The sequence below is a fragment of the Haemaphysalis longicornis genome, unplaced genomic scaffold, assembly GCF_048455015.1.
Source record: "Haemaphysalis longicornis isolate Haplotype H1 unplaced genomic scaffold, Haemaphysalis longicornis Haplotype H1 scaffold_9, whole genome shotgun sequence".
NCBI lineage: Eukaryota > Metazoa > Arthropoda > Arachnida > Ixodida > Ixodidae > Haemaphysalis > Haemaphysalis longicornis.
Window position 1 is genome coordinate 21,093,108 of NW_027526460.1, and position 20,504 is coordinate 21,113,611.

At 50.2% G+C, this 20,504-nt stretch overlaps 1 protein-coding gene across 13 annotated transcripts in view; it reads right to left on the reverse strand.

Moving 5' to 3' along the window:
* Positions 1-20,504, reverse strand: part of Pmca (plasma membrane calcium-transporting ATPase 3) — a 283,076-nt gene that overhangs the window by 149,189 nt on the left and 113,383 nt on the right. For all 13 annotated transcript variants that reach the window (XM_077682997.1, XM_077682996.1, XM_077682993.1 and 10 more), the window contains exon 2: positions 12,035-12,098. The gene's annotated coding sequence lies outside the window, so the exon portion shown is untranslated. The remainder of the gene's footprint in view (positions 1-12,034; positions 12,099-20,504) is intronic.

Here is a 20,504-nt window from a genome sequence, read left to right on the forward strand (position 1 = left end):
ATCCACGGCCCTGCGCCAGCACGGTACCTTTCAAAGCCCAGGAACAGCTTCGACGCGTAAAATCCCGAATATTTGAATTTTTGAGTTAGAAAAGAACTTGTGGAGAGCCTGAAAGTCGAGACAAAGAAGAAACGCTTGTCAAAGCGCGCAATTTGTGGGAAAGAAGGTCGAAAGCGAATGACACACGTGGAAAGCGTTACTCCGTGTCTTCGAAACAACTAAAGGAAATGACGTAGAGGGGCCGGATGGGAACCAAACGTCAGCTCTATGGCAGCGCTTTAAAATTGAAACTTGACAGCGTTTTTTCGACAAGCAGAACACTCTCATTCCTCTCCAAAGGGATTAACGAAGACCCTGCATATTGTTACAGGAAAAATGTAAACAGAGAGAGAGAAAGAGAAAAAGTACGATCTTTAATGAAGCCTGACGATATAAGCAGGGCTAAAATGCCTCACTTGCTGCGCGAGTTGATGACGTGATCAATATAATGGCGATGATGTTAACGAAACTTGAAGCGCTCATTCATTCATCCAAGAAAATATAAACAGTGACAATATAACCCATAAGACAACATAACCAGTGACAATATAAACGGAGCAAGAGCGTTGAAACACAGAAGCTGGATACCTATAACTTTCTAACAGTGTGGTTTCTAAGGTCTAGGTGGACCTTTGTTATCTGCTGTTAAAGTTTATGCTGAATTTTGCAGCCACGCCAGTCACCACTTGACCATCCCCCTAAATAGTACCTCCCGAAGCTCCTTCCGCTCGCTTGGAATCACCAGGAGCATCCTATTCGCCCCGTCGGTACCTTCAACCCTCAAGGCGGCTCGCATTGCACGCGTGACAGCGACGTACTCTGCTTTGGCGCGGGTGCTCTCCTTTAATGAATTCCCTGTGCGCGATCCTTGGCTCGCGCTCGCCCAGACCACAACTTCAACTTATTTGTGCCACCGATTTTCTGTAACTCACAACGCGCGTAATTAAAACAGATATGCAAGGCTTTCGTCTTAATTGCAGAAACTATCGAGTGGAAGTAGTCGAGTAAATGCGCAAGCCGCTCTGCTATACATCCAGTCCCTTCAAAGTCCGCGTCCCTACTATATGCAAATGCATCCCTGGAACCCTGGAAAGACATTTCTTCGAGGGCAATATATAAAGTGTCGGACATTAGAGAACGATGGACAAAGGGTATTTCATAAATACCTGCACAAGACCCCGTGTAACACTATAACACGCCACATATTGAGCGACTTGAATTCCGCTTCACTACCATGCACAAATGATCTGTTGATAAGAGGATGAGGAAAAAAGCGAAAGGAAAGGCCGAGAGGTTATCCATGCTTAGAGCCCGGATTGCTACTCAGCACTGGGGAAGGAGTGTTCAGGGGATGAAAGAGAGGGCAGGCGAAAAAGAGTCGATAGGAGCGGGGTCTCGCACACACTTTAGTCTCTTCGTGGGCAGTATTGTCTTTCGTCCAAGCGTGTGTCCTTCATGAAACGCAGAAGGCCTTTTGCTGCCTTCTGCGAAGTTGATTGTAGAAGTCGATGTCCTACGTTTCCCATGGGCAAAATAAGGAGTCTGATATCAAAGTGTGATGGCCCAATGACATTTAACAGCAGAGTTTAAGTCATTGTAGTAATAGAGTTTTAATAACACAGTTATTTAAGCTTGAGCTTGGTCCGTTGGCATTAGGAAAAAAATGCCAAGAAAAATAGCTCCGCCGACGCAAAGCGCCCGGCCCAACCTTTGCGCAGCTGCGTAGGCGGAGCCAAGCCTCGCCTAGTTATGACGTCATCGCGCGTGCCGGCACTACTCGACCTTCGAGAACACTCTGCCCAGCTTTCATGGCGTGACCTCTCGCGTGCTCTTCTCTTCGCCAGTTTACGTGCGTTTGTGCCTCAAGTGGGAAGCATTGAAAATCTTGCGCTACAGACGCCGAGTTCGCGAAGCCGGTTGGCGCCTGTTTGCGCGTGATAACGCTGTCCAATTAGGGAGCGATGTGGAAGCTTGCGGACAAAACGATCCGGGCCTGCCAGTAATGGAGAACCTTCAGCGGCAAGTTCGGAAATCCATGTGAGGTGCAAAAGCCAGGTCTCCGACGAAGGGAGAGGAAGCGCGGCGCGAAAGCCGCCGCGTCGCCACTCGAGAACGGATGCGACGACTTCGTGCGGAGATACGGAGCCACGAGCTCACGCACACTGAACACTCGGTAATTAAAGTATGTACATTGTTCTTTGGGGAAGGGGGGAGGGGGGTCTAACAACGACACCACGCAGAAAACTTGGGCGAGTCTCCAAGTATGACCGCGCCCAAACTTAGCCGAACCAATAAGCTAGATGGGGCCGCGAGCTCTGCGGTTTCTCAGCTTTCTACCACTAGTTCAAGCTGCGCCAATTGTTTGTTACTGAATACCTCCATAAGACTCCATATATCCCTATGAAACGCGATACACACAGTAACGTTAAAGTTGGCTTCACTGCTTTACAGAGGCGCATGCTGAAAATACACATTTCCAGACGGAATGTAGGTAGTCTGCCATCAAAGTGCGAAGGCCCTAGCGCCTTTTATTAAATACCCTCACGTACGTACCCCACGTATTCCTACAAAGTGCTATACACCGATCCTTTTTATAGTCGGCGTCACTGTTAGACACAAATGGATTGCTTAAAATGAATTTTTCTTTCAGTGGAGTAGCAAGCTGCCTTATGCCAGGGTACGTTCTAGGGCATTCATTAATACCCCCAGAGACACCGTGTATGCCTACAGAGCACTATTACCAAGTCCCTTTAAAGTCGGCTCCACTGCTCTAAGAAAAGGCTCTGCTGAGAAGGCATCTCTCCAGGGGCAACATAAGGAGTCTCGTATGAAACTATGAAGACCGCAGGGAATTATATTAAATGCCTTCATAAGACCACACATTTGCCTTAGAAACGCTGAAAATCTAGCCTTCTAAAACTCGGCTTCATTATTATTCAAAGTGCATGGCGGAAAAGAGTGTTATAGGGGGTAACCGATTTTGGAGGAAAATGTATGGCCCCTTCGCAGGTAGCTACAAGCGCGACCAGAATGGCATTAACTAAAATCTCTCTCTCTCTCTCTCTCTCTCTCTCTCTCTCTCTCTCTCTCTCTCTCTCTCTCTCTCTCTCTCTCTCTCTCTCTCTCTCTCTCTCTCTCTCTCTCTCTCTCTCTCTCTCTCTCTCTCTCTCTCAGAAGCATTCCACACGCAGAGGCGGGTTTTCTCATTGCTCAAGCATATAAACTGTATTTTGAGGATGCTGTACTGCCCCGGCCTACTAGCGTACCTGCAGCGGCGCATGGCAGGTCCCGCGTTATGGGTGCCACCTGAGAGGGGGCGCTAGGGGAGATCGGCCATCACGTGCCTGGCAGAATGAGTGACGCTCACGCAGCACAATATTTGTCGTAGGCACTCCAATACCCAGACACACCACTGTGCAGACACAACCTGATAAAATTGACAGTGACAAGTGCCTAAGCGTAGCAAAAAAAAATTACACCATCTTCCCACGTGGGAACCCTGAGGGGATGCAAAGCCGTGGAGTAGTACCGTGGTTGGTTGTTAGAATAAAGACACGTGTAGTAGCGTATTAAATGTCTTCTTTATTTATCGAGTAGTGGGGAACGTTTTGCGGCTTCTCGTTCTCGAAGCGAGGAATCTTCTGTTCGACGCTGGCGTTTCGTAGCGTTGTCACGTTGCCGAACGCCATATGGATCAGCTACTCGCCGCTGGCGTTTCAAAGCGGCTTCTCGTTCTCGAAGCGAGGAATTCGCTGCTCGACGCTGCCGTTTACGTTCGGCGTCGCGAGCTAACCTCTGTGCAGCCTTGTCTTCGGAGGCACGAGACGAGCCGAGCGGCGAGGAGGAGAGCGGCGTTATCACAGCTGGTTAGGGCTCTTGGAGGGACAGTGTTTCCAGTGTCTTTCTGAGCCGGCACGAGACGAGCCGAGCGGCGAGGAGTGCGGCGTTATCACAGCTGGCGGGGAGAGGGGTACGAAAAGGAGAGGTGCGGACGCCGAACGACGGAGGGTCGACTAAGAGATGCTTTGCATCTAAAAAAGTCGCTGTTCCACACAACGTTAAAGCTGTCGGAAGTGCGGAGCAGTTCCCTTGGATTAATGCTGTGAGCACCTTGTGTTTATGTTCTGTTTATTTGTGATTCGCTTTTGCTTTTCTGTGGTTTTCTTTTCTTTTTTGTGTGTGCTTTGCTTTTCTTTATTGTTTTAATCAACCCCGGCGCAATTGTCACTTCGTCACTGCGATTGTCACTTCCAGTTCTCTTGTTTTGAGGGTGCGCGAAGAAGCTGGGACGCTGCCATAGGGATGTGTGTCACGACGTCCACTCATTCGTTAGAGACGACTCGTCTGCCGGGCTAGAACTATTCGGATTAGTCTGACTGTTATTTTTGTTTTCTTCCCACTCCTCTTTCTTTTTACTGCGAGGCAATATATGTCTCACCCCCCGTCTTCATTCCGGTGAAGCCGATTTACTCGGCGCCGCTGTGGCGCTCCTCCTCGCCATCGCCGACACAAGCGTTATTCCGCTCGCCTCCACCGATGCCCCCTTCACAAGCTGTGCAATCGACCGATAACGGCGGTAGCGCCCTTATCAGGCGTTACCAGAGCAACTTGCCCGCTTTGAACGCCAACGTAAGCCCATAATGCTTTTACAGCAGGAAAGGCCTTCCGCGCGACATTTTAGCTCGCGTATTTCACGTTTAAGCACACGCCCATCACCGGTTGCCGGTTTATGCGTGCAGTGGTCGGGGGTGGAAGCAGGGGGGAGTGCATGCACAGCTAGACTTCATGCCACTACCGATGACATGCGCGCTGTGCTGGCGGGAAGTTTAAACGTGGAAGTCTCGCTGCTCTATGCGACCTGTCAGCTGTCCTCAATGGCCATGCGGTTTTGGTTTGGGCTGGTGTTTTACACAAACAGTGAGATGCCTACGACGCGGGACGGAAACGGACAGCCACATGTTTGTCTACTAGAATAAATCTCGAGTCCTTCAAAGTTTCATTGGGGTAAGTGCTAATTGCTCGATCGCAAAATTACAAACTACGCCCAGATTCGAGGTCATCCTTCTCCACAGAATGGAAGGGAACTAATTATTTTCTTAAATTAAGCCAGCCACGCAGAAATACGACACGAGTCCAGCCTTCCAAGGGACCAGGCGCAACAAGACGCGGGCACCGAAGGGCCTCCAACAGCAGCGCATTCAAACAGGCACTGGCGGCGTCCTCTCTGCATTGGCCTCGTCGTCACAAACGGGCCCCGGAACGAACAGCCCAAAACAATCTGTCTCCGAGACACAAACAGGCGAGAAATAAAAGGAAAAGAGCAGGGAGGAAAACACAGCCGAACCGAAAGGCGGCGGCAGACCACCGACGTTGCATGTGCGAAAACCAAGCTCCAGCGCGAAAATGGAGGAGGGCGAAAGCGGAGAAATTGCAGGCGGCGGGCAATCGGGAGACTTCAGAAACGCAGCGAGGGGGAGGAGGCGTAGAAGGCCGGGAGTAAAGGAGGAGGAGGAGGAGGAGGAGGAGGAGGAGGAGGAGGGGAAACGGGAGCGAGCGCAGCAGTGTCCAACCAACGGCCTTGCTTCCCCTTCGGGAAAACTGCATTTGCGTACAGCGGCAACCGCGTAATTGGAAATCGATAGGGACGACGCGACAGTTCCGGCGCCGGCCGTTGCGCGAACCCGGGCGCTAGTGTCGCGGGCGCCCATTTTCAACCAGAGTCGGCCTTCCGACCCACCACCACCCCGTCGATTCTATTCCTCCCGTTGCAACGAGGGCTGTCGATGCTTGGCCGCACTCCTCGCTTACTCTCTGGGGAGAGAGCCCTGCTCGAGTTTCATTAATTCAGGAAAGGTTCTTTTTCCTATTTTTTCACGCTTGTATCTGGACAGTATGTGGAGGCACAGCCGAAAGAGCTTCATTGCAATTGCACTAACAGAAAATTCCGAGAACACCTAAGCACTTCTTATAACTTGTGAATGAGAAAGCCGTAATGCCAGTTCATCATCTGAGCCTGAACGGAAAGTTGAGCTAGTTGGATCTGATTCATATTTAAAGCGCAAACAGACGTAACACAAGAAGAAGACAACACGTCTACAACACGTCCACAACACGTCTGTTTGCGCTTTAAATATGACTGAACACCTGAGATACCTTATTTGCACGTACATTGTGGAAAGGTTTTGTAACCTTACTGCTTGGCACACCCTGCTTTGCGATCCACCATAACCTTTTCAAATGGCTTCGATCTGTCTCTTACGCGTTGCGTCGCCACTCACTCCTGCCGCTGTGAAAATGTGAGAGTTGACGGCGATGGTAAATTTATCTATCTCTCTATACTCTCGTTCTGTTACGTTCTTCGGATCTTTGCCTCTACGGTTTAGTGGCATGGACGACCACCTCTCGCTACTGACGCACTGAGGCTCCCGTAGAGATCGCCTCGTTCCAAGTAACGCTTCGTGGTACGACGCTCTTTCGAAGGAGCTTTTTCTGATCCGGACGCCGGACTTTTTGGTCAATGGGCCCTTTAAGGCCCATTCGCCTCAAAACAAGGTACTTCATTGTTCATTGCAAATTCTCACGGTATGAAAAATCTTTCCCGTGACAAACACTGTGACTTCAGACGCACCTTTCAAGACAATGAGACCCTCCTGTTTTCAGTGCGATGATACACGCGCACGATTCAATGTCCCACAAAGCCTGCATTTTTTTTCGGGGCGTGTTCTGTTGCAGTGCTCCACAAGACGCCATGTGGACTTGCTTTCACGCCGCCAAAAGTGCTCCTAATCCCACGCATCGGCGCCTTCGTTCTTTGTTCGCGTGTCTCCCCTCCTGTACGACCACACGGTGTTTCCATAACGGAGTGAAATTAATCAGTGTTTCCGGCATTCTCGCCTTCCACCAGTCATTAAAATCAGCGAACGTCCTTTGCTGAGGTCAGTCATGAGAGCTCGTGCTTATGCATGCCTATGCAACGTGTACGCGTAATTTTAAAGATAACGAGAACCATACACGATTTTACAACAAGCAGGTCCGATTCAGAAGGAACAGAGAGAAAGAATGCCGGTAAATGAATTCTGGTGAGGTTTATCCCGTAGTAAGCCTAACATGCTATACCAGGCCTAAGAAAACTACATTAAGTATTTGATTCAAAACAACGTTCGGACCTTAACCAAGCAAGTTTTCGGGTCTAGTGGAAAGAGATGTGACGTCGGATTCTTAAAAATGAGCACTTTTTGCATACAATCCCCATGCAACCCGCCATGGTGACGCAGTGGCTAAGGCGTTGTGCTGCTAAGCCCAAGGTCGCGGGTTCGATTCCCCGCCGCGGCGGCAGCTTTTTTGATGGAGGCGAAAAGTAAAAACGCTCGTGTGTTCGAGATTTCAACTCACGTTAAAGATCCCAGGTGGACAAGATTAATCCGCAGCCATCCACTACGGCGCGCCTCATCACCTACGTTGCGTTGGCGCCTTAAACCCTACAATCAATCAATCAATCAATCAATCAATCAATCAATCAATCAATCAATCAATCAATCAATCAATCAATCAATCAATCAATCAATCAATCAATCAATCAATCAATCAATCAATCAATCCCCATGTAGGCATAGCTGCACCTGGCATCCTGCCCGATCCACGGAGAACGCGAACTAAAAGCTCGGAAAAGGGAAACATGAAACGGAGGAAGGATATTTCTCGGCAGAACTCGATAAGGAATGTTTTGTTCTCAGCGAAGGTACCGAATAATTTTACAGCGCGTTATCGACATTGTAACACAGTGGGTGCTCTTCCTCGACCTTTGTTTGTCGCCGCGTGTCCGTTGTCGGTAGCGCGGCGCATGTGCGGCCGGGCGCAGATCTTTAACACAAAACGGCTTAATCCCAGTTTAGAAGTTCTAGAGATTGAACCAGGCACAGCTACTTGTGAAGAGGAGGTCGTAATAACCACTCTTCCTCCTCCAGCCTTCGGTGATGGAGGGTGTCACATTGAAGCTTTGTTGTCACATTGAAACCCACGAGGCTGGACAAAAAAAAGATCCCCGTGGGTTGTCGATCTCGCGGGAAAAGCTACATGAAAAATAAATGCCATTGAAGCACTAGACGCATACCCACGCATACATGACGTATGTGCCCGGTGGAGATTAACCAAAAACAGCAAGGTCAATAACTTTCTAGTCCGAATATATGGAGAGTCATATACTCCGTCCCAGCGCTCCCATATGCACACAAAGCGCATGCCAAGGCTCGAATTCTTTACATGGGAATTTCCTAGCAACGGAGACAAGCCATTTTCCTTCTTGCTGGCTCAGTATTCTGTCACTCGGGGAGTTTCAAAGGCTTTTTCAGCAACTTCGCATCTAAGTGCGTAAGTGCGTAAGTGCGTGGGTGCGCGCGTGCATGGGTGCGTGCAAGTAGCTATTCTATGCCGAATACTTTCTAGTGCTTCGTCGTTGCACTGCAGCATTTCCGGTGTTACCGAGTTCCCACGTATCGCTATTTTTTCCGCAACTGTATCAACAAAGCTTGAAAGTGAGCCAGCAGGTGTTCGACGTCTTAAAGTGTAGAAGAGCTCTGGGAAACAGAAAAGCGAACTGAGAAAAATGAACGAGCAATGACACTGTGAAACGCAATGACTACGCATGCGCGGCCGGTGATTGCGCTTTACCGTGTCATAACTCGCGCTTTTTTCCCGTTCTTGCGGTAACCAATGCTCTTACGTACCGTGTTTTAATCAGCTTTCGCCACGCACCGCACATTCAAATCACCCCAACACCATCCCGATCCACAACAAACTGATGCACAGCTATTATATGAAATAGCAGGTTATTCAATTAAAAGCGGCCTAGCACGGGTTGTTTGAGCGGGTCTTGCCCCGAACGAACTGGTGAACGTGCACAAACCCTCTTGCGATCACCATGAACTGGCCCATGAATTGCAGGTTTCAAGAACTGGCCCAGTTATTGGGTCTACTGAGAACGACCAGCATTTGTTTACTTTCTCTTACCCTCCCTCCCCATTCCTTTCCCCCACCGTGACCAGTGGTCATCCTTTTCTATTAAAGGTTCTCTCTCTCTCTCTCTCTCTCTCTCTCTCTCTCTCTCTCTCTCTCTCTCTCTCTCTCTCTCTCTCTCTCTCTCTCTCTCTCTCTCTCTCTCTCTCTCTCTCTCTCTCTCTCTCTCTCTCTCTCTCTCTCTCTCTCTCTCTTCCCGGTGCATCCCTGCGCTTACTCGACAGCAAGAGTTCTGAGTGTTCCCATGGTGTTCCAGGTGCCAGTGTTACCGTGTTTCAAGCATGTCTCCACGCGTCCTTCCTCGCTTCCGACATTTGCTACCACCCCCGGTTTGCGTGAAGAAGTGCAGAGGCGGGTACTCCCTGTATTGCCTTAAAGGGGGGAACCTTTTGTGATAAAGAGATTGTAACGCGACTCCCAGGTTCACCAATAATGAGGCCCAGATGGAGGCAGATAGAGCGCTCATATGGCACGATACGCCGAGAAGCGGCAAATTATTTCCACGGAACGTTCTCGCCAGGTGGCACGGAGAAACGAACGAGCCTTGGAGCGAGATTCCAAGGGGCGATATTGCACAACTAACCTCGAGAGCCTAGTAATCGGTTTTCTAAAAACAGGGCACCCGAGGCAAGCACGCTTTCCTCCCAAACACGTAACGAGGCGATGAACAAAATAATTTCGTTTGCGCCACAGCTGGCACGCTCTTGCGCTGATATGTAAACATGAAGAAAGTTGGTACTAGTAATGGTTTTCAGCACTCCAGTTTATTTTTTTTTTTTCGAGTGCCCTCATGAGATCTGCAAAATGAAGTATCGATTGCGGAAACAGCGTCAATACGTCTGAGAAAAACAAGCTTAGTGCAACAACCGACAACCCCCCCCCCCCCTCTTCCTTCGATTTTACTTTAGATAACGCAGTTCGGGATTGTCAAAATAAAGAGGAAAAAACGAACGGCGAAGGTTAAAAACAACGGGAAGGCCTTTTTCTTCGCTCGCGGAGACGTAAGCGTGACCAGGAAGGTTTCAGGAAAACAATTATTTCGGCCTCTTGATTTCTTTCCACGATTATTAAGCGTTAAGCAGTCACAAGGATGGATGTCGATGTGAAATGCGAAATCCTAAGCATGCGACGCACTAAACACAACTAACAATGGTCACTCAAAAAACTAACGCCCCTTTGTGTAGCGACAACGATGGTTTAAACGCTCAGAATTCTCGTGAGGGATTCCTACGCTGTCATTAGGGTTGTAGGGGTTCACAGAGTTTCATTGACGGGAGGGACGGTCGCCATCAGAGAGACCAAGAAAGCTTCGCTTTAAATCCAAACTGCTTCAACCCTGCCGGAATGGCACAGTAGACGTCGACTTCATAAACCGGAGAACCCAGGTTCGATTCCGACAACGGGAAGCGTTTTATTTTAACACAAAAGTGTTTTATTCCCGGATACACGAAGATTGCGTTGACGTCATATCCGTCACGGAAGTGACGCCAGTGCCACGAAGCAAGCGGCCTGTAAAGGGTGCACCCCTGCACACAGGGTCTTCTTGCGGAGAAGCAACCTTTGGTCCTAAAAAGTACGTTACACTCAGTGTCGTTCGTTTTCAAGTTGTATATTTTAACACGAAAGTGTTTTATGCCATGATACGCCAAGATTTCACTGAGATCATATCCGTCACGGAAATGACGCCAGTACACCTTTGCCGAAGCGACACCGACACGCCAGCAGGACGTCGCTCGCCAAGCACACCCACAAGACAGCCGTGGAACCCGCAAATCATGCTCCTTTCGCTACAGATTTCGCTGCACATTTCCCTTTCGTGTTTTACCAATTCCTATGACAGAGGAATCAACCAGTTATTTTCTTTTATTAAGTTTTGAGGAAAGCACTTGTTTTGAGGAAAGCACTGTGTAAGGTTGGCTTTCCTGCAGTGCATTTTTGTGACGGACAGTCGCCATCAGTGAGGCATAAAAAGAAAGGCTGGTCCCTCTTAAGCACAGTTTTTGCTGACAACTCCGCTGGGGACCACTCGTGAAGCGTAGACTGCGTACGAAACTACCAAATACTGCATATACTTCAATGAACTCGGCATTAGATCCAAGAGCTATCTCCTCTGCTCGCGCTTAATGTCTGAGAGGCATGGCCACCGCTACAAGGTTCGCGAAATAATTCGTCACACTAACGTCTTTGCGGGCTCACTTTTTCAACACGCACTTTGCTGAGTGTCAGACTCAAGTCGAATTGCTGAAACAAGACTCAGACTTGTTCGGCTTTCTCTCTGTCGTATTGCACTGGTGCTACTGAGCTGCATGACTTACTGCGAGATATTGATTACTTTGTTGAGGAACAAGACCCAAGGTCATGGCTCTGGTAAAGACACCTTTTCATCACCTCTCCCTTCTCTACTAGCTCATGATGCTGATCATGCCCCCCTTTGCACACCCTCTTTGTCCTTTTCCGCAATATAATTAGCCGTAAACGAGTGGTTACAGCCATAACCAACTCCCCCACATCAACGCTCTGACGTATTTTTAAAAAATACAAAAAGGTTTGGCTTGGTGTTGTCCCAAACATCCCCTCGTGCACAAACAAAATTTTTTTAAACATGTATACAGATTCAAATCTACGCATTAGCGCCACGCCTGGTGCAAAGGGCTCGCGTGTCCGCCTAGCAATCGGTGCTTTTTTTAGGCGCGTGCCAGCTAGAATCCTTGTACCGCTCTTGTTGACATGTACTGCAGATGGCGAAAACGTGTGATCTCGAAGGGAAAAAAAAAAAAACAGCTCGCGATGTCCAAGACTACAAATCGATACGGGCTCTGGATTACAGCCCGCGCTTTTTCGAGTAGTTTCAGCCCAGGCCAAACCGTCGCCTCAGGCCGCGGGAATGCATCAAGGACACCTCCTTGTACATCCCAGCAACATATGCCGCAGCGCCGCCCACCTAAAGCATGTTAGTGTGAGCCAGAAAAGGATGCGTACTCACCGAATCGGAAAGGCCAAGGTGGCAGTCGCAGGAGCCATTCCGTCAAACCCGCTTCAGTGTTTACCTGCGTGAAAGAACAGCGTTGCTTAAAGAACTGCCTAAACCTCACGACGATCACGTGAGGAGCAGTGAATGAGCACCAACGCCCACTGGCGGGGTCGGGGCGCGCTGCTTACGGTGTTTATGAGGGTACATCTTATAAAATTGCCCCTGCGCCTCACGCACGCAGCCGGCTGTTCCGCCCCGCGGCGAGGCGAGGCGGGCGGAGCGAGGCGAGAGAGAGAGAGAGAGAGAGAGAGAGAGAGAGGAGAGAGAGAGAGAGAGAGAGAGAGAGAGAGAGAGAGAGAGAGAGAGAGAGAGAGAGAGAGAGAGAGAGAGAGAGAGAGAGAGAGAGAGAGAGAGAGAGAGAGAGAGAGCTTGAACGTTACAGCATTCTGAAACTAGTGCAGTGAGGGCAAACAAACCACGTGGGAAATAGCAGACGTCTTGCATTAAGAGCAATCCGCGTTCGTTGACGTAACGACTCCATCGCTTCAGCGAAGTGACGCACTGAGGGATTTCCGTTATTACAAGTACCCGAGCACATTACATCAGCGCTCGTATTCGCACGTTACGGCAACCCCCTCCCTTCCTTCTGAAGGGTAACGGGACGCGAAAGAGACCCGTTTCATTAATCGTTGTGCCGAGTTACAAGCAACTGAGTTCACCATACTGAAAAGCAAAAAGAAAAAAAAACACTCATTCTGTTAGTCGTTGTGCTGAGGTACAGCCGCCAAATTTTTCAATAATATCCCGAGAGTGTCGACCGGCGGGTGGGTCAGCGCATTATCCCGGTAGAAAGTGGCTAAAGGAGCAAGAATAGATGGCCCAGTTCGCATGCGCAGAGTGGTCCCGCCGTGGAACAGTCGTCTGCTAGGCCGTTCCCGCTAGTGCGACACAACCCCTTTCCTGTTGTAATCTCGTAATCAACTAAATTCTGTGTTCTATCAAACTAAGATCTATCAACTAAATTACTTCATTTTTTGCGGAAGCTCTCCTAAGAAATTTGGCGTAAATACGATCATTCTTTGACCTGTTTTTCATTCTTTGAGACGTCGGCCATTTTGTGGGCAATTTTGTGGGCCATTTACCTCTTGGTCACGACGAGGCCGGATTTTGGACCTGCGGGGTTAACGAGTGGTTCCGCATGAATATGTTTCACACTACCTGCGCACTGGAAGCAGGCTCTCTCCTCACCTTTGTTTTGTGCACTTTACAATATGTCGCCATAGATGTATAAAGCACGCTACAAATGGTCGAAGCGCACCCAACCAACAAGAGCCTGCGCCAGTGTTTGCTCTGTCAGTGTACCGGATATATCTTATCCGCATTGCTGGGGCTCGCACGCTTCAAGGAAGCTTCTGTACACTTGTATGTTTGTGCATGTAGTCGCGCAGTGATATTTTCTGAGGATCTGCGAACTTGTTCCCCCTTTTTTTCCCCATTAAGCGTTTCAGCTGCGCCTTGATGAGTTAATTTCACTCCGCGTCTTGTTTATTCCTTCACCTCCTTCAGCCATTTTTAGAATTGGAGCGTAATGAAGATCACACCATTATCATCCTCGTCGTTGACGTCGTCATCATCATCATCACCACCATTCACTTTAGGCAGATAGCATAGAGAGCGCGACCAACGGCGGAGACTCGGAAAGGGAGCAGCTACGCCCGTGCCTGCGTTGGTACACGCGACTGCGCGTATGTGTGTCTCCATGGTACGTCCGAATAATCCGAAATATAAAAAAGATAGCCTCCTTTTTGCCAACCCATCTCTACGAGACGGAAACTCAAGAAAAGCATGGGAGCCAGCTCGGCGAAAAATGATACCGTTAGAAACGAGAGGGTGCAAAAATAAGAGAGCCCAAGAAAGAAGCGCCGCTCGTTCCCCTTATCAACTTCGAGGTTCACACACACGACACCCCGGCGGACTTTCTCCTTCGAATCTCGGGACCCGAACAGAATTGAGCCAACGGCGAGGGTCCTGAAAATCGTCGCCGGTCGTTAGTGCGGGCCAGGCGATCTCCCCGTGGCAAATTGTCCGAGAGCTGGAGATACGATAATTTTCTTCTTTTATTCTTAGCTCCAGGCCCTGTCTCCCCGTAGCACAAGCAATTCTCGCCTGGTCGTCGCTATTCTGCCGAACGAGTGCAGTGCTGAGCGAGACCAGTACGGCGAGAACACGATAAGACGAGAGGCGCCGGCTGAACAACTCTTGACCAGCTGACACAACACAAAGCTGCCCCTATTTGACGTTCTTTCTCTGCGTTGCAGCAAGAAACTCTCTAGTCGAAGTGAAGGATGGGAATGCCGGAAACGTTCAGTCCATTTTTAACGCAACACAACTAGTTGATTTCTTTCTTTCCTGCAAGCATTGAAATATACATGGTATGCATGGGGGTTTAATGTACCGGATCGTAACGCCTGGGCTCTAAGACGCGTTATGGTGATGGACTATGAATTAATTTACACCACCTGAAAATCTTTCACATGCACCAAATTTTCTGTTTTAACAGTGGAGCTGTTGTAAGCCAAGCCTATTCGTCCGTCTGCTGAAGGTCGTTCGTCACGCAGGGGTATGAGCCGGTTCCCATACCCACCGGCGGCCTGGCAGACACCGCTTCTCAGACGCATCGATAGAGGGCGCAGTGGTCTCGGAGGGGCGGGTTACTCTCCCTCACCTAGCGCGAGGGAAAGGGGACGGAGCATCCCGCCGCCGACGTTTAGTTTCCCAATTCCTTTGCGCGAACCGTAGAATTTTCGCGGCGACAGCGCTGGCGTTCTCGGGCGAGTGCCGTCCGTTAACGTTCGAGTCGGCACAAGAGAGCCACAGCTGTGCTGTTTCAGCAAATTTCGCGCTGGTTCAAACTGGGTTTCCTTTCGGTCGACTACACCGGTGAAATGCGGCCAGCAAGGCTGGGATCGAACCCACGCCCTTAGGCTCGGCGGAACAGCGCCTTAGCCACTGAGCCACCACGGCGAGTTCAACTGAATGATGGGCGCAGTGGAACTCCGCCACGACGGGCGGGGACGTGCACGCAGTCCCTGCGTTCGCTATAGCTTGTGTTCACTGGCGAGACACGCATGCAGGCAACCATGTGAGTTACATCGGGCTCCGCGGGATGGCGGTACTTGTTTGTGCTAAGCACATGGTGTGTGTTGGATGTTCCAAACTCTACCCCGCCGAACTAACTGTAGTGCCTCGACTCCAATGTGAGTGCGATTAATAACACCTCAGTTGACACCACTGTTGAGGATCGGGTTGAAACGGAGCACACGACGCACGCCGGTGTTTTTCTTTTTCTGCGGTGTGCGGGCGCAGTGGCACAAGCCGTGCCATGTCCGTGCCGCCTCGGCCATGTCCGTGGCCGTTTCTAGTTGCCAAGCGAAAAAATTAACAGCTAAACTTTGCAATGAATACCACCTTCTCAGCGACGAGAAGAGCGCGATGGTACACCGCTGTCCCTCTCACCATACGCCGCTCTTCTCCCACTAAACCATCACAAAAGGCTTCCAGGACTCCGTAGACATACTGTTCGCAAAAGTGCAACTGAGTGTCTCCCTGTACAGCACAGCTGCCGAGTAAAGCCCTGCCGGATCGTCACTGCCGCCTAATTGCACGGATTTCAGAACACTGATAGTTCTTCTAGCTTCTTATTTGCCCTTTCTTCCGCCTCGTTCGGCTGTCCCTGCTCGCTGTTGAAGGAAGCGAGCGCCCGATTGCTCTCGACCTGCCACCCCATTTACCGGTGGAACGGCTCGCGTGTTTTTCTTCACTTTGCGATGCCTCCGTTTCGGGGAAGGTTTGAAGCGATTGCCAGCATCGCGTGAGTCGGTAATATCGTTGCAATAATGACGCATGCGATACTTAAGTAGCCGAAATGTCGTGGGATGATCGTGTGGTAGCGCTGATTTTTTGCATTACCGTATTGGACAATAGCCTCCCAACATTATATATTAGTCGTTCAACCAGTCCTTTTCTTTCTCTCATACTTATTGCAATTTATTTGCTTTTAGGGTGCATAATAGGGTCTCTCTCTCTCTCTCTCTCTCTCTCTCTCTCTCTCTCTCTCTGTGCGTGCGCGCGTATACGCGCGTGTCTCGTGAAGTTGCCGTTTTATAATGTTTTGTTTTTTGGTCACGACGTACGTTTAGCAGTACTTAACTCACCCGGAGGGCGCGTGCTCACGTGCGGGAGCCGATCTACGTTCTTCACTTCGGCTCTGTCGATTTTCGATGATTACGCCGATAATTCAACTTGAATCCCCCAACTTTTTTCCCCAAGTGATCCGCGAAGTTGAGAGGAAAAGGTGGATGCCCGACTTTAAGGTAGGGGACCATTTTTCGTGCATTTACGGACTCTTTTTCTGGAATCGCCACGCCGACCGGCGCTAAGCCTAACGCCAGCTGGGCCTGCCGGCCGAAGTCGCCGCTGCGCCTAGGCGTGTTCGTGGACGCCTAGGCCTGACGCCGGAGTTGTCACCGGCGCGGACCTTCAGGGTGGACCTATTTCATCAAGATCCAAAGAAACATGGCCGGCGCCATGCGAATTGAAGTCGACGGTGAGGAAATTCAACCGGACCAAGTGACCAGAGCTCAAGGCTGGCAAGTGGCAGGTGAAAAACTTCAAGCGCTGCAACAACAGCAACGAGAACGAAGCCTAATGGCCAATACCCGAGCAAGTAAGCCCACCAGGGAAGCCGACTCATCTCGTCGGCCGGCTAATAATTTCAAGAGCAAGATCCTCAAAGCCGCGAGAATGCCCGAGCTACCTAAAGAAGATATCAAGGTCATCATGAGACCGAGGGGGGGCCTCGACGTCAGTGTGGTATCACGCTTTGAAATTAGCCGCGCCATCACCGTTGCCGCTGACGTCAGCAGAGAAGAAGCCAAGAGAGACGTCATATGTCCAAACAAACAACAAAACATCGTCATCGTCAGTACCCCAAAGAAAGAAAACGCCGACCGCTACGCGGCAGTGTCGAAGCTCACGGTCTACGGCGCCGCGCACGACGTTAGTGCATACGTATCGGCACCTCACGGGACAGTGAAAGGAGTCATCAGAGGGGTTCCCCTCACGGATTCGGCCCAAGAGATAAACGACTTTATCGTCCATGAATTTAACCCGACAGCCCTGCAGGCCAACAGAATCGGCAAAACGTTGTCGGTCGTCATAGCCTTCAGCGGCGGGAAAGTGCCAAATTACGTCAAGTACGGCAACCTGCTGGTGGAATGCTCACTGTACAGAAAGCAAATTGACAAGTGCTTTCAATGTGGCCGCTTGGGCCACAGAATGGATGTTTGCCCAAATCCGACGAACCGTATCTGCCGCGGCTGCGGAATCCAGAACCCGGGAGAAGACCACAACCACGACTGTAAGCCAAAGTGCAGCCTATGTGGAGGAGACCACCTCACAGCAGACAAAGTATGCAAGGCCCGATACAAGACCCCATACGTCGTGCGTAAGCGAAGATGGGAGCGCCAGAGGTCAGCCTACGAAGAAAGTTCCAGAACACCACCAAATCGAGAGGAGACGCCAGCTGCGCGGAAGTCGTCGCCCCCTCACCAAGAGCGCCAGAGCCGGCGCTCACTCTCCAGGGGGAGAGAAAGAAGACGGAGCAATAGCTGTGCCTCGAGACCAGGTTCGAGGACGTCATCGCCAGGCGCCGACACCAAGGCTCGCAGGCGCGAGTCCGCTCGAGGTCGAAGACTAGGAGCAGTACGCCGAAGCGGATCGCCGGAAAACAGGTGGGTTGGGCAACTGGGTCTTCTGTCGCTCACAGCAACGACAAAGAATTCCCCCCTCTCACCCCCTCCCCTCTCAGTAGCAATTGCAAAGAATGCTCTGAACTTAGAAAGGAATGTGCCGAGCTTAAGAAGCTTATAGCACAACAAAACCAACAGATTAAAGCGCTCATGGAGCGCATGGAGGCACGCGACAGAACCGAGAAATCGGAGGATAGTACCAAGAGAAAGGTAGCTAAGAGAGACACCCATTCCCCTGAACTACCGCAAGGTGAGGCAATGGAGGCCGACAGGATAGAACCGGCTCCGTCCCAAGCAACGCATCCGACTATACCACAGCAACCAGAACCTACCCTGCAAACCATCATGAACATGCTGTCTCAAATTTCAAATCAACAGGCTGAGACCAACAATCAAGTGGGAATTCTTACCGAGCAAATGAGAAACCTTACGTCAAGACTAGATAACTTAGAAGCCAAGTATAACCAAGTGTCCTCAAGAATGTCGACTTTCGATGCAAAGCTCAAACACACGACACTAGTAATGAGGAAGTCACACAAGACCGCGCTCCACAGCAAACCGCACCATGGAACTAATCCCGCAGAAGGTAACACCCCTCAAGACAATGAAGAAGAATAGAAACAAACAAAGCTTGACAACGATTTATCAATGGAATTGCAGGGGTATAAAGAACAAATTAAGCGAGCTTCATCTATACATCGAAACACTGGAACAGAAACCAGATGTTATAGTACTACAAGAAACCAACGAGAGGCCCAAATTGGCGGGGTACGTTACGTATACGGACCCAAGTGAAAAGAGCACGGCGACCTTGGTTACAAAAAACGTAGCGGCAACACAACACATGACAACCCAAAGAGGGTGCGAACACGTGCTAGTAGAAATTCACAGCAGGGATATAGGCAGCAGTAAAAACATATTTATATTAAATGCCTACTGCCGACCGTCTAAAAAGGACGTGGACATCGAAGGCACCATGCTGGATTGCATCCGAGCAGCAAAAGCTAGACCGACGCTGATATTAGGCGATTTTAACGCCCCACACACGCAGTGGGGATACAAATTCCAGTCGAGAAGGGGCAAGCACCTCATGAACGCTATAGAAAAACATAACGCTACAATACTAAACGAGCTGAAGACCCCCACCAGGATAGGCACGAGCACGGCCAGAGACACCACGCCGGACCTATCACTTCTGATAGGAGACTTGGACGTCACCTGGGCTAATCTAGACACTAACCTCGGATCAGACCATGACATCATCTCCTTGAAGATCAGGGGACAAGACTTCAGGGCAAAACTAGGACAGGCCAGGATCACCGACTGGGATCGCCTCAGAAGAAGAACAGAGATTGAATACGAAGACGGTCAGGGAACTGGGAACTACCAAGACTGGGCCAAAAAACACCTGAACTGGGTGGAGGAATATACCCAGAAAATAGCCACCACAATACAAACCCCATTTGTGGACAACAAGCTGGCTCACATCTGGGAGGCGAGACACGCGCTAACCAAGAGATGGAAACGGCAAAGGCGCAATAGAAAGCTACGAAAGCGCATACACGAGCTCAATAGGCAGGCGGCAGAATACGCAGCTCAGCTCTGTAAAGAAAATTGGTTAAGGATATGCGACGGGCTCCAGGGAACCCTGTCTGCGAGGAAAACATGGAGCCTCCTACGGCACCTCATTGACCCTCTGAACACCAAAAGTGCGATCAATCGAAATCTCGCACGCACGCTGAATAATTTTAAAGGAGACAGCAAGCGCCTGATAGAGGTGCTCAAAGACAAGTATTTGAAAACGGAAAAGTCGGGAGCACCGATACCCGGATACGAGGGAAGGGAAAACCCGGACTTGGACCAACCCTTCACCGATCTGGAGTTGGTAACAGCGATCGATGAGAGCAACCAAGCCAGCTCCCCAGGGAAGGACGCCATTACCTACAAACTGCTGAGGAATCTCAGCGACGGTAGTCGAAGTGAGCTCTTAGGATATATAAACAAGGCCTGGAACGAAGGGTCACTGCCCAAGGAATGGAAGGAAGCAGAGGTACGGTTCATACCGAAGCCAGGCAAGACTCCACACGTCGATAACATGAGGCCCATCTCTCTGACGTCGTGTGTGGGAAAAGTGGTCGAGCGCATGATCCTGAAAAGGCTGCAGAGACACCTTGATGCCACCGATCGGATGCCGTCGTCCATGTACGGTTTCAGGGAACACCTGGGCACCCAGGATGTCCTCCTGCAACTAAATGAATTAGTCATCAAAAAGGCCAAGAACCAGACCCCGAGGGCAATATTAACCCTTGACCTCAAGGGAGCCTTTGACAATGTGACGCACGAGAGCATTCTTCGCAGTCTGAATAACACGAATTGCGGGGAAAGAATCTACAGTTACGTCAAAGACTTCCTCAGCAATAGGACTGCTATAATCAAGATTGGGGAGGAGAAGTCACAGCCTATAGCACTAGGGGACAGAGGAACTCCGCAAGGGTCTGTTCTGTCCCCGCTGCTTTTCAACCTGGCGCTTCTACCTCTACCAGCATTACTAGAGAAAATAGAAGGAATAGATCACGCCTTTTATGCGGACGACATTACGGTCTGGACAGCGCAAGCGGGCTCAGAAGGGTGGATGGAGGAAACACTCCAAAGGGCAGCGGACGTAGTCCAGG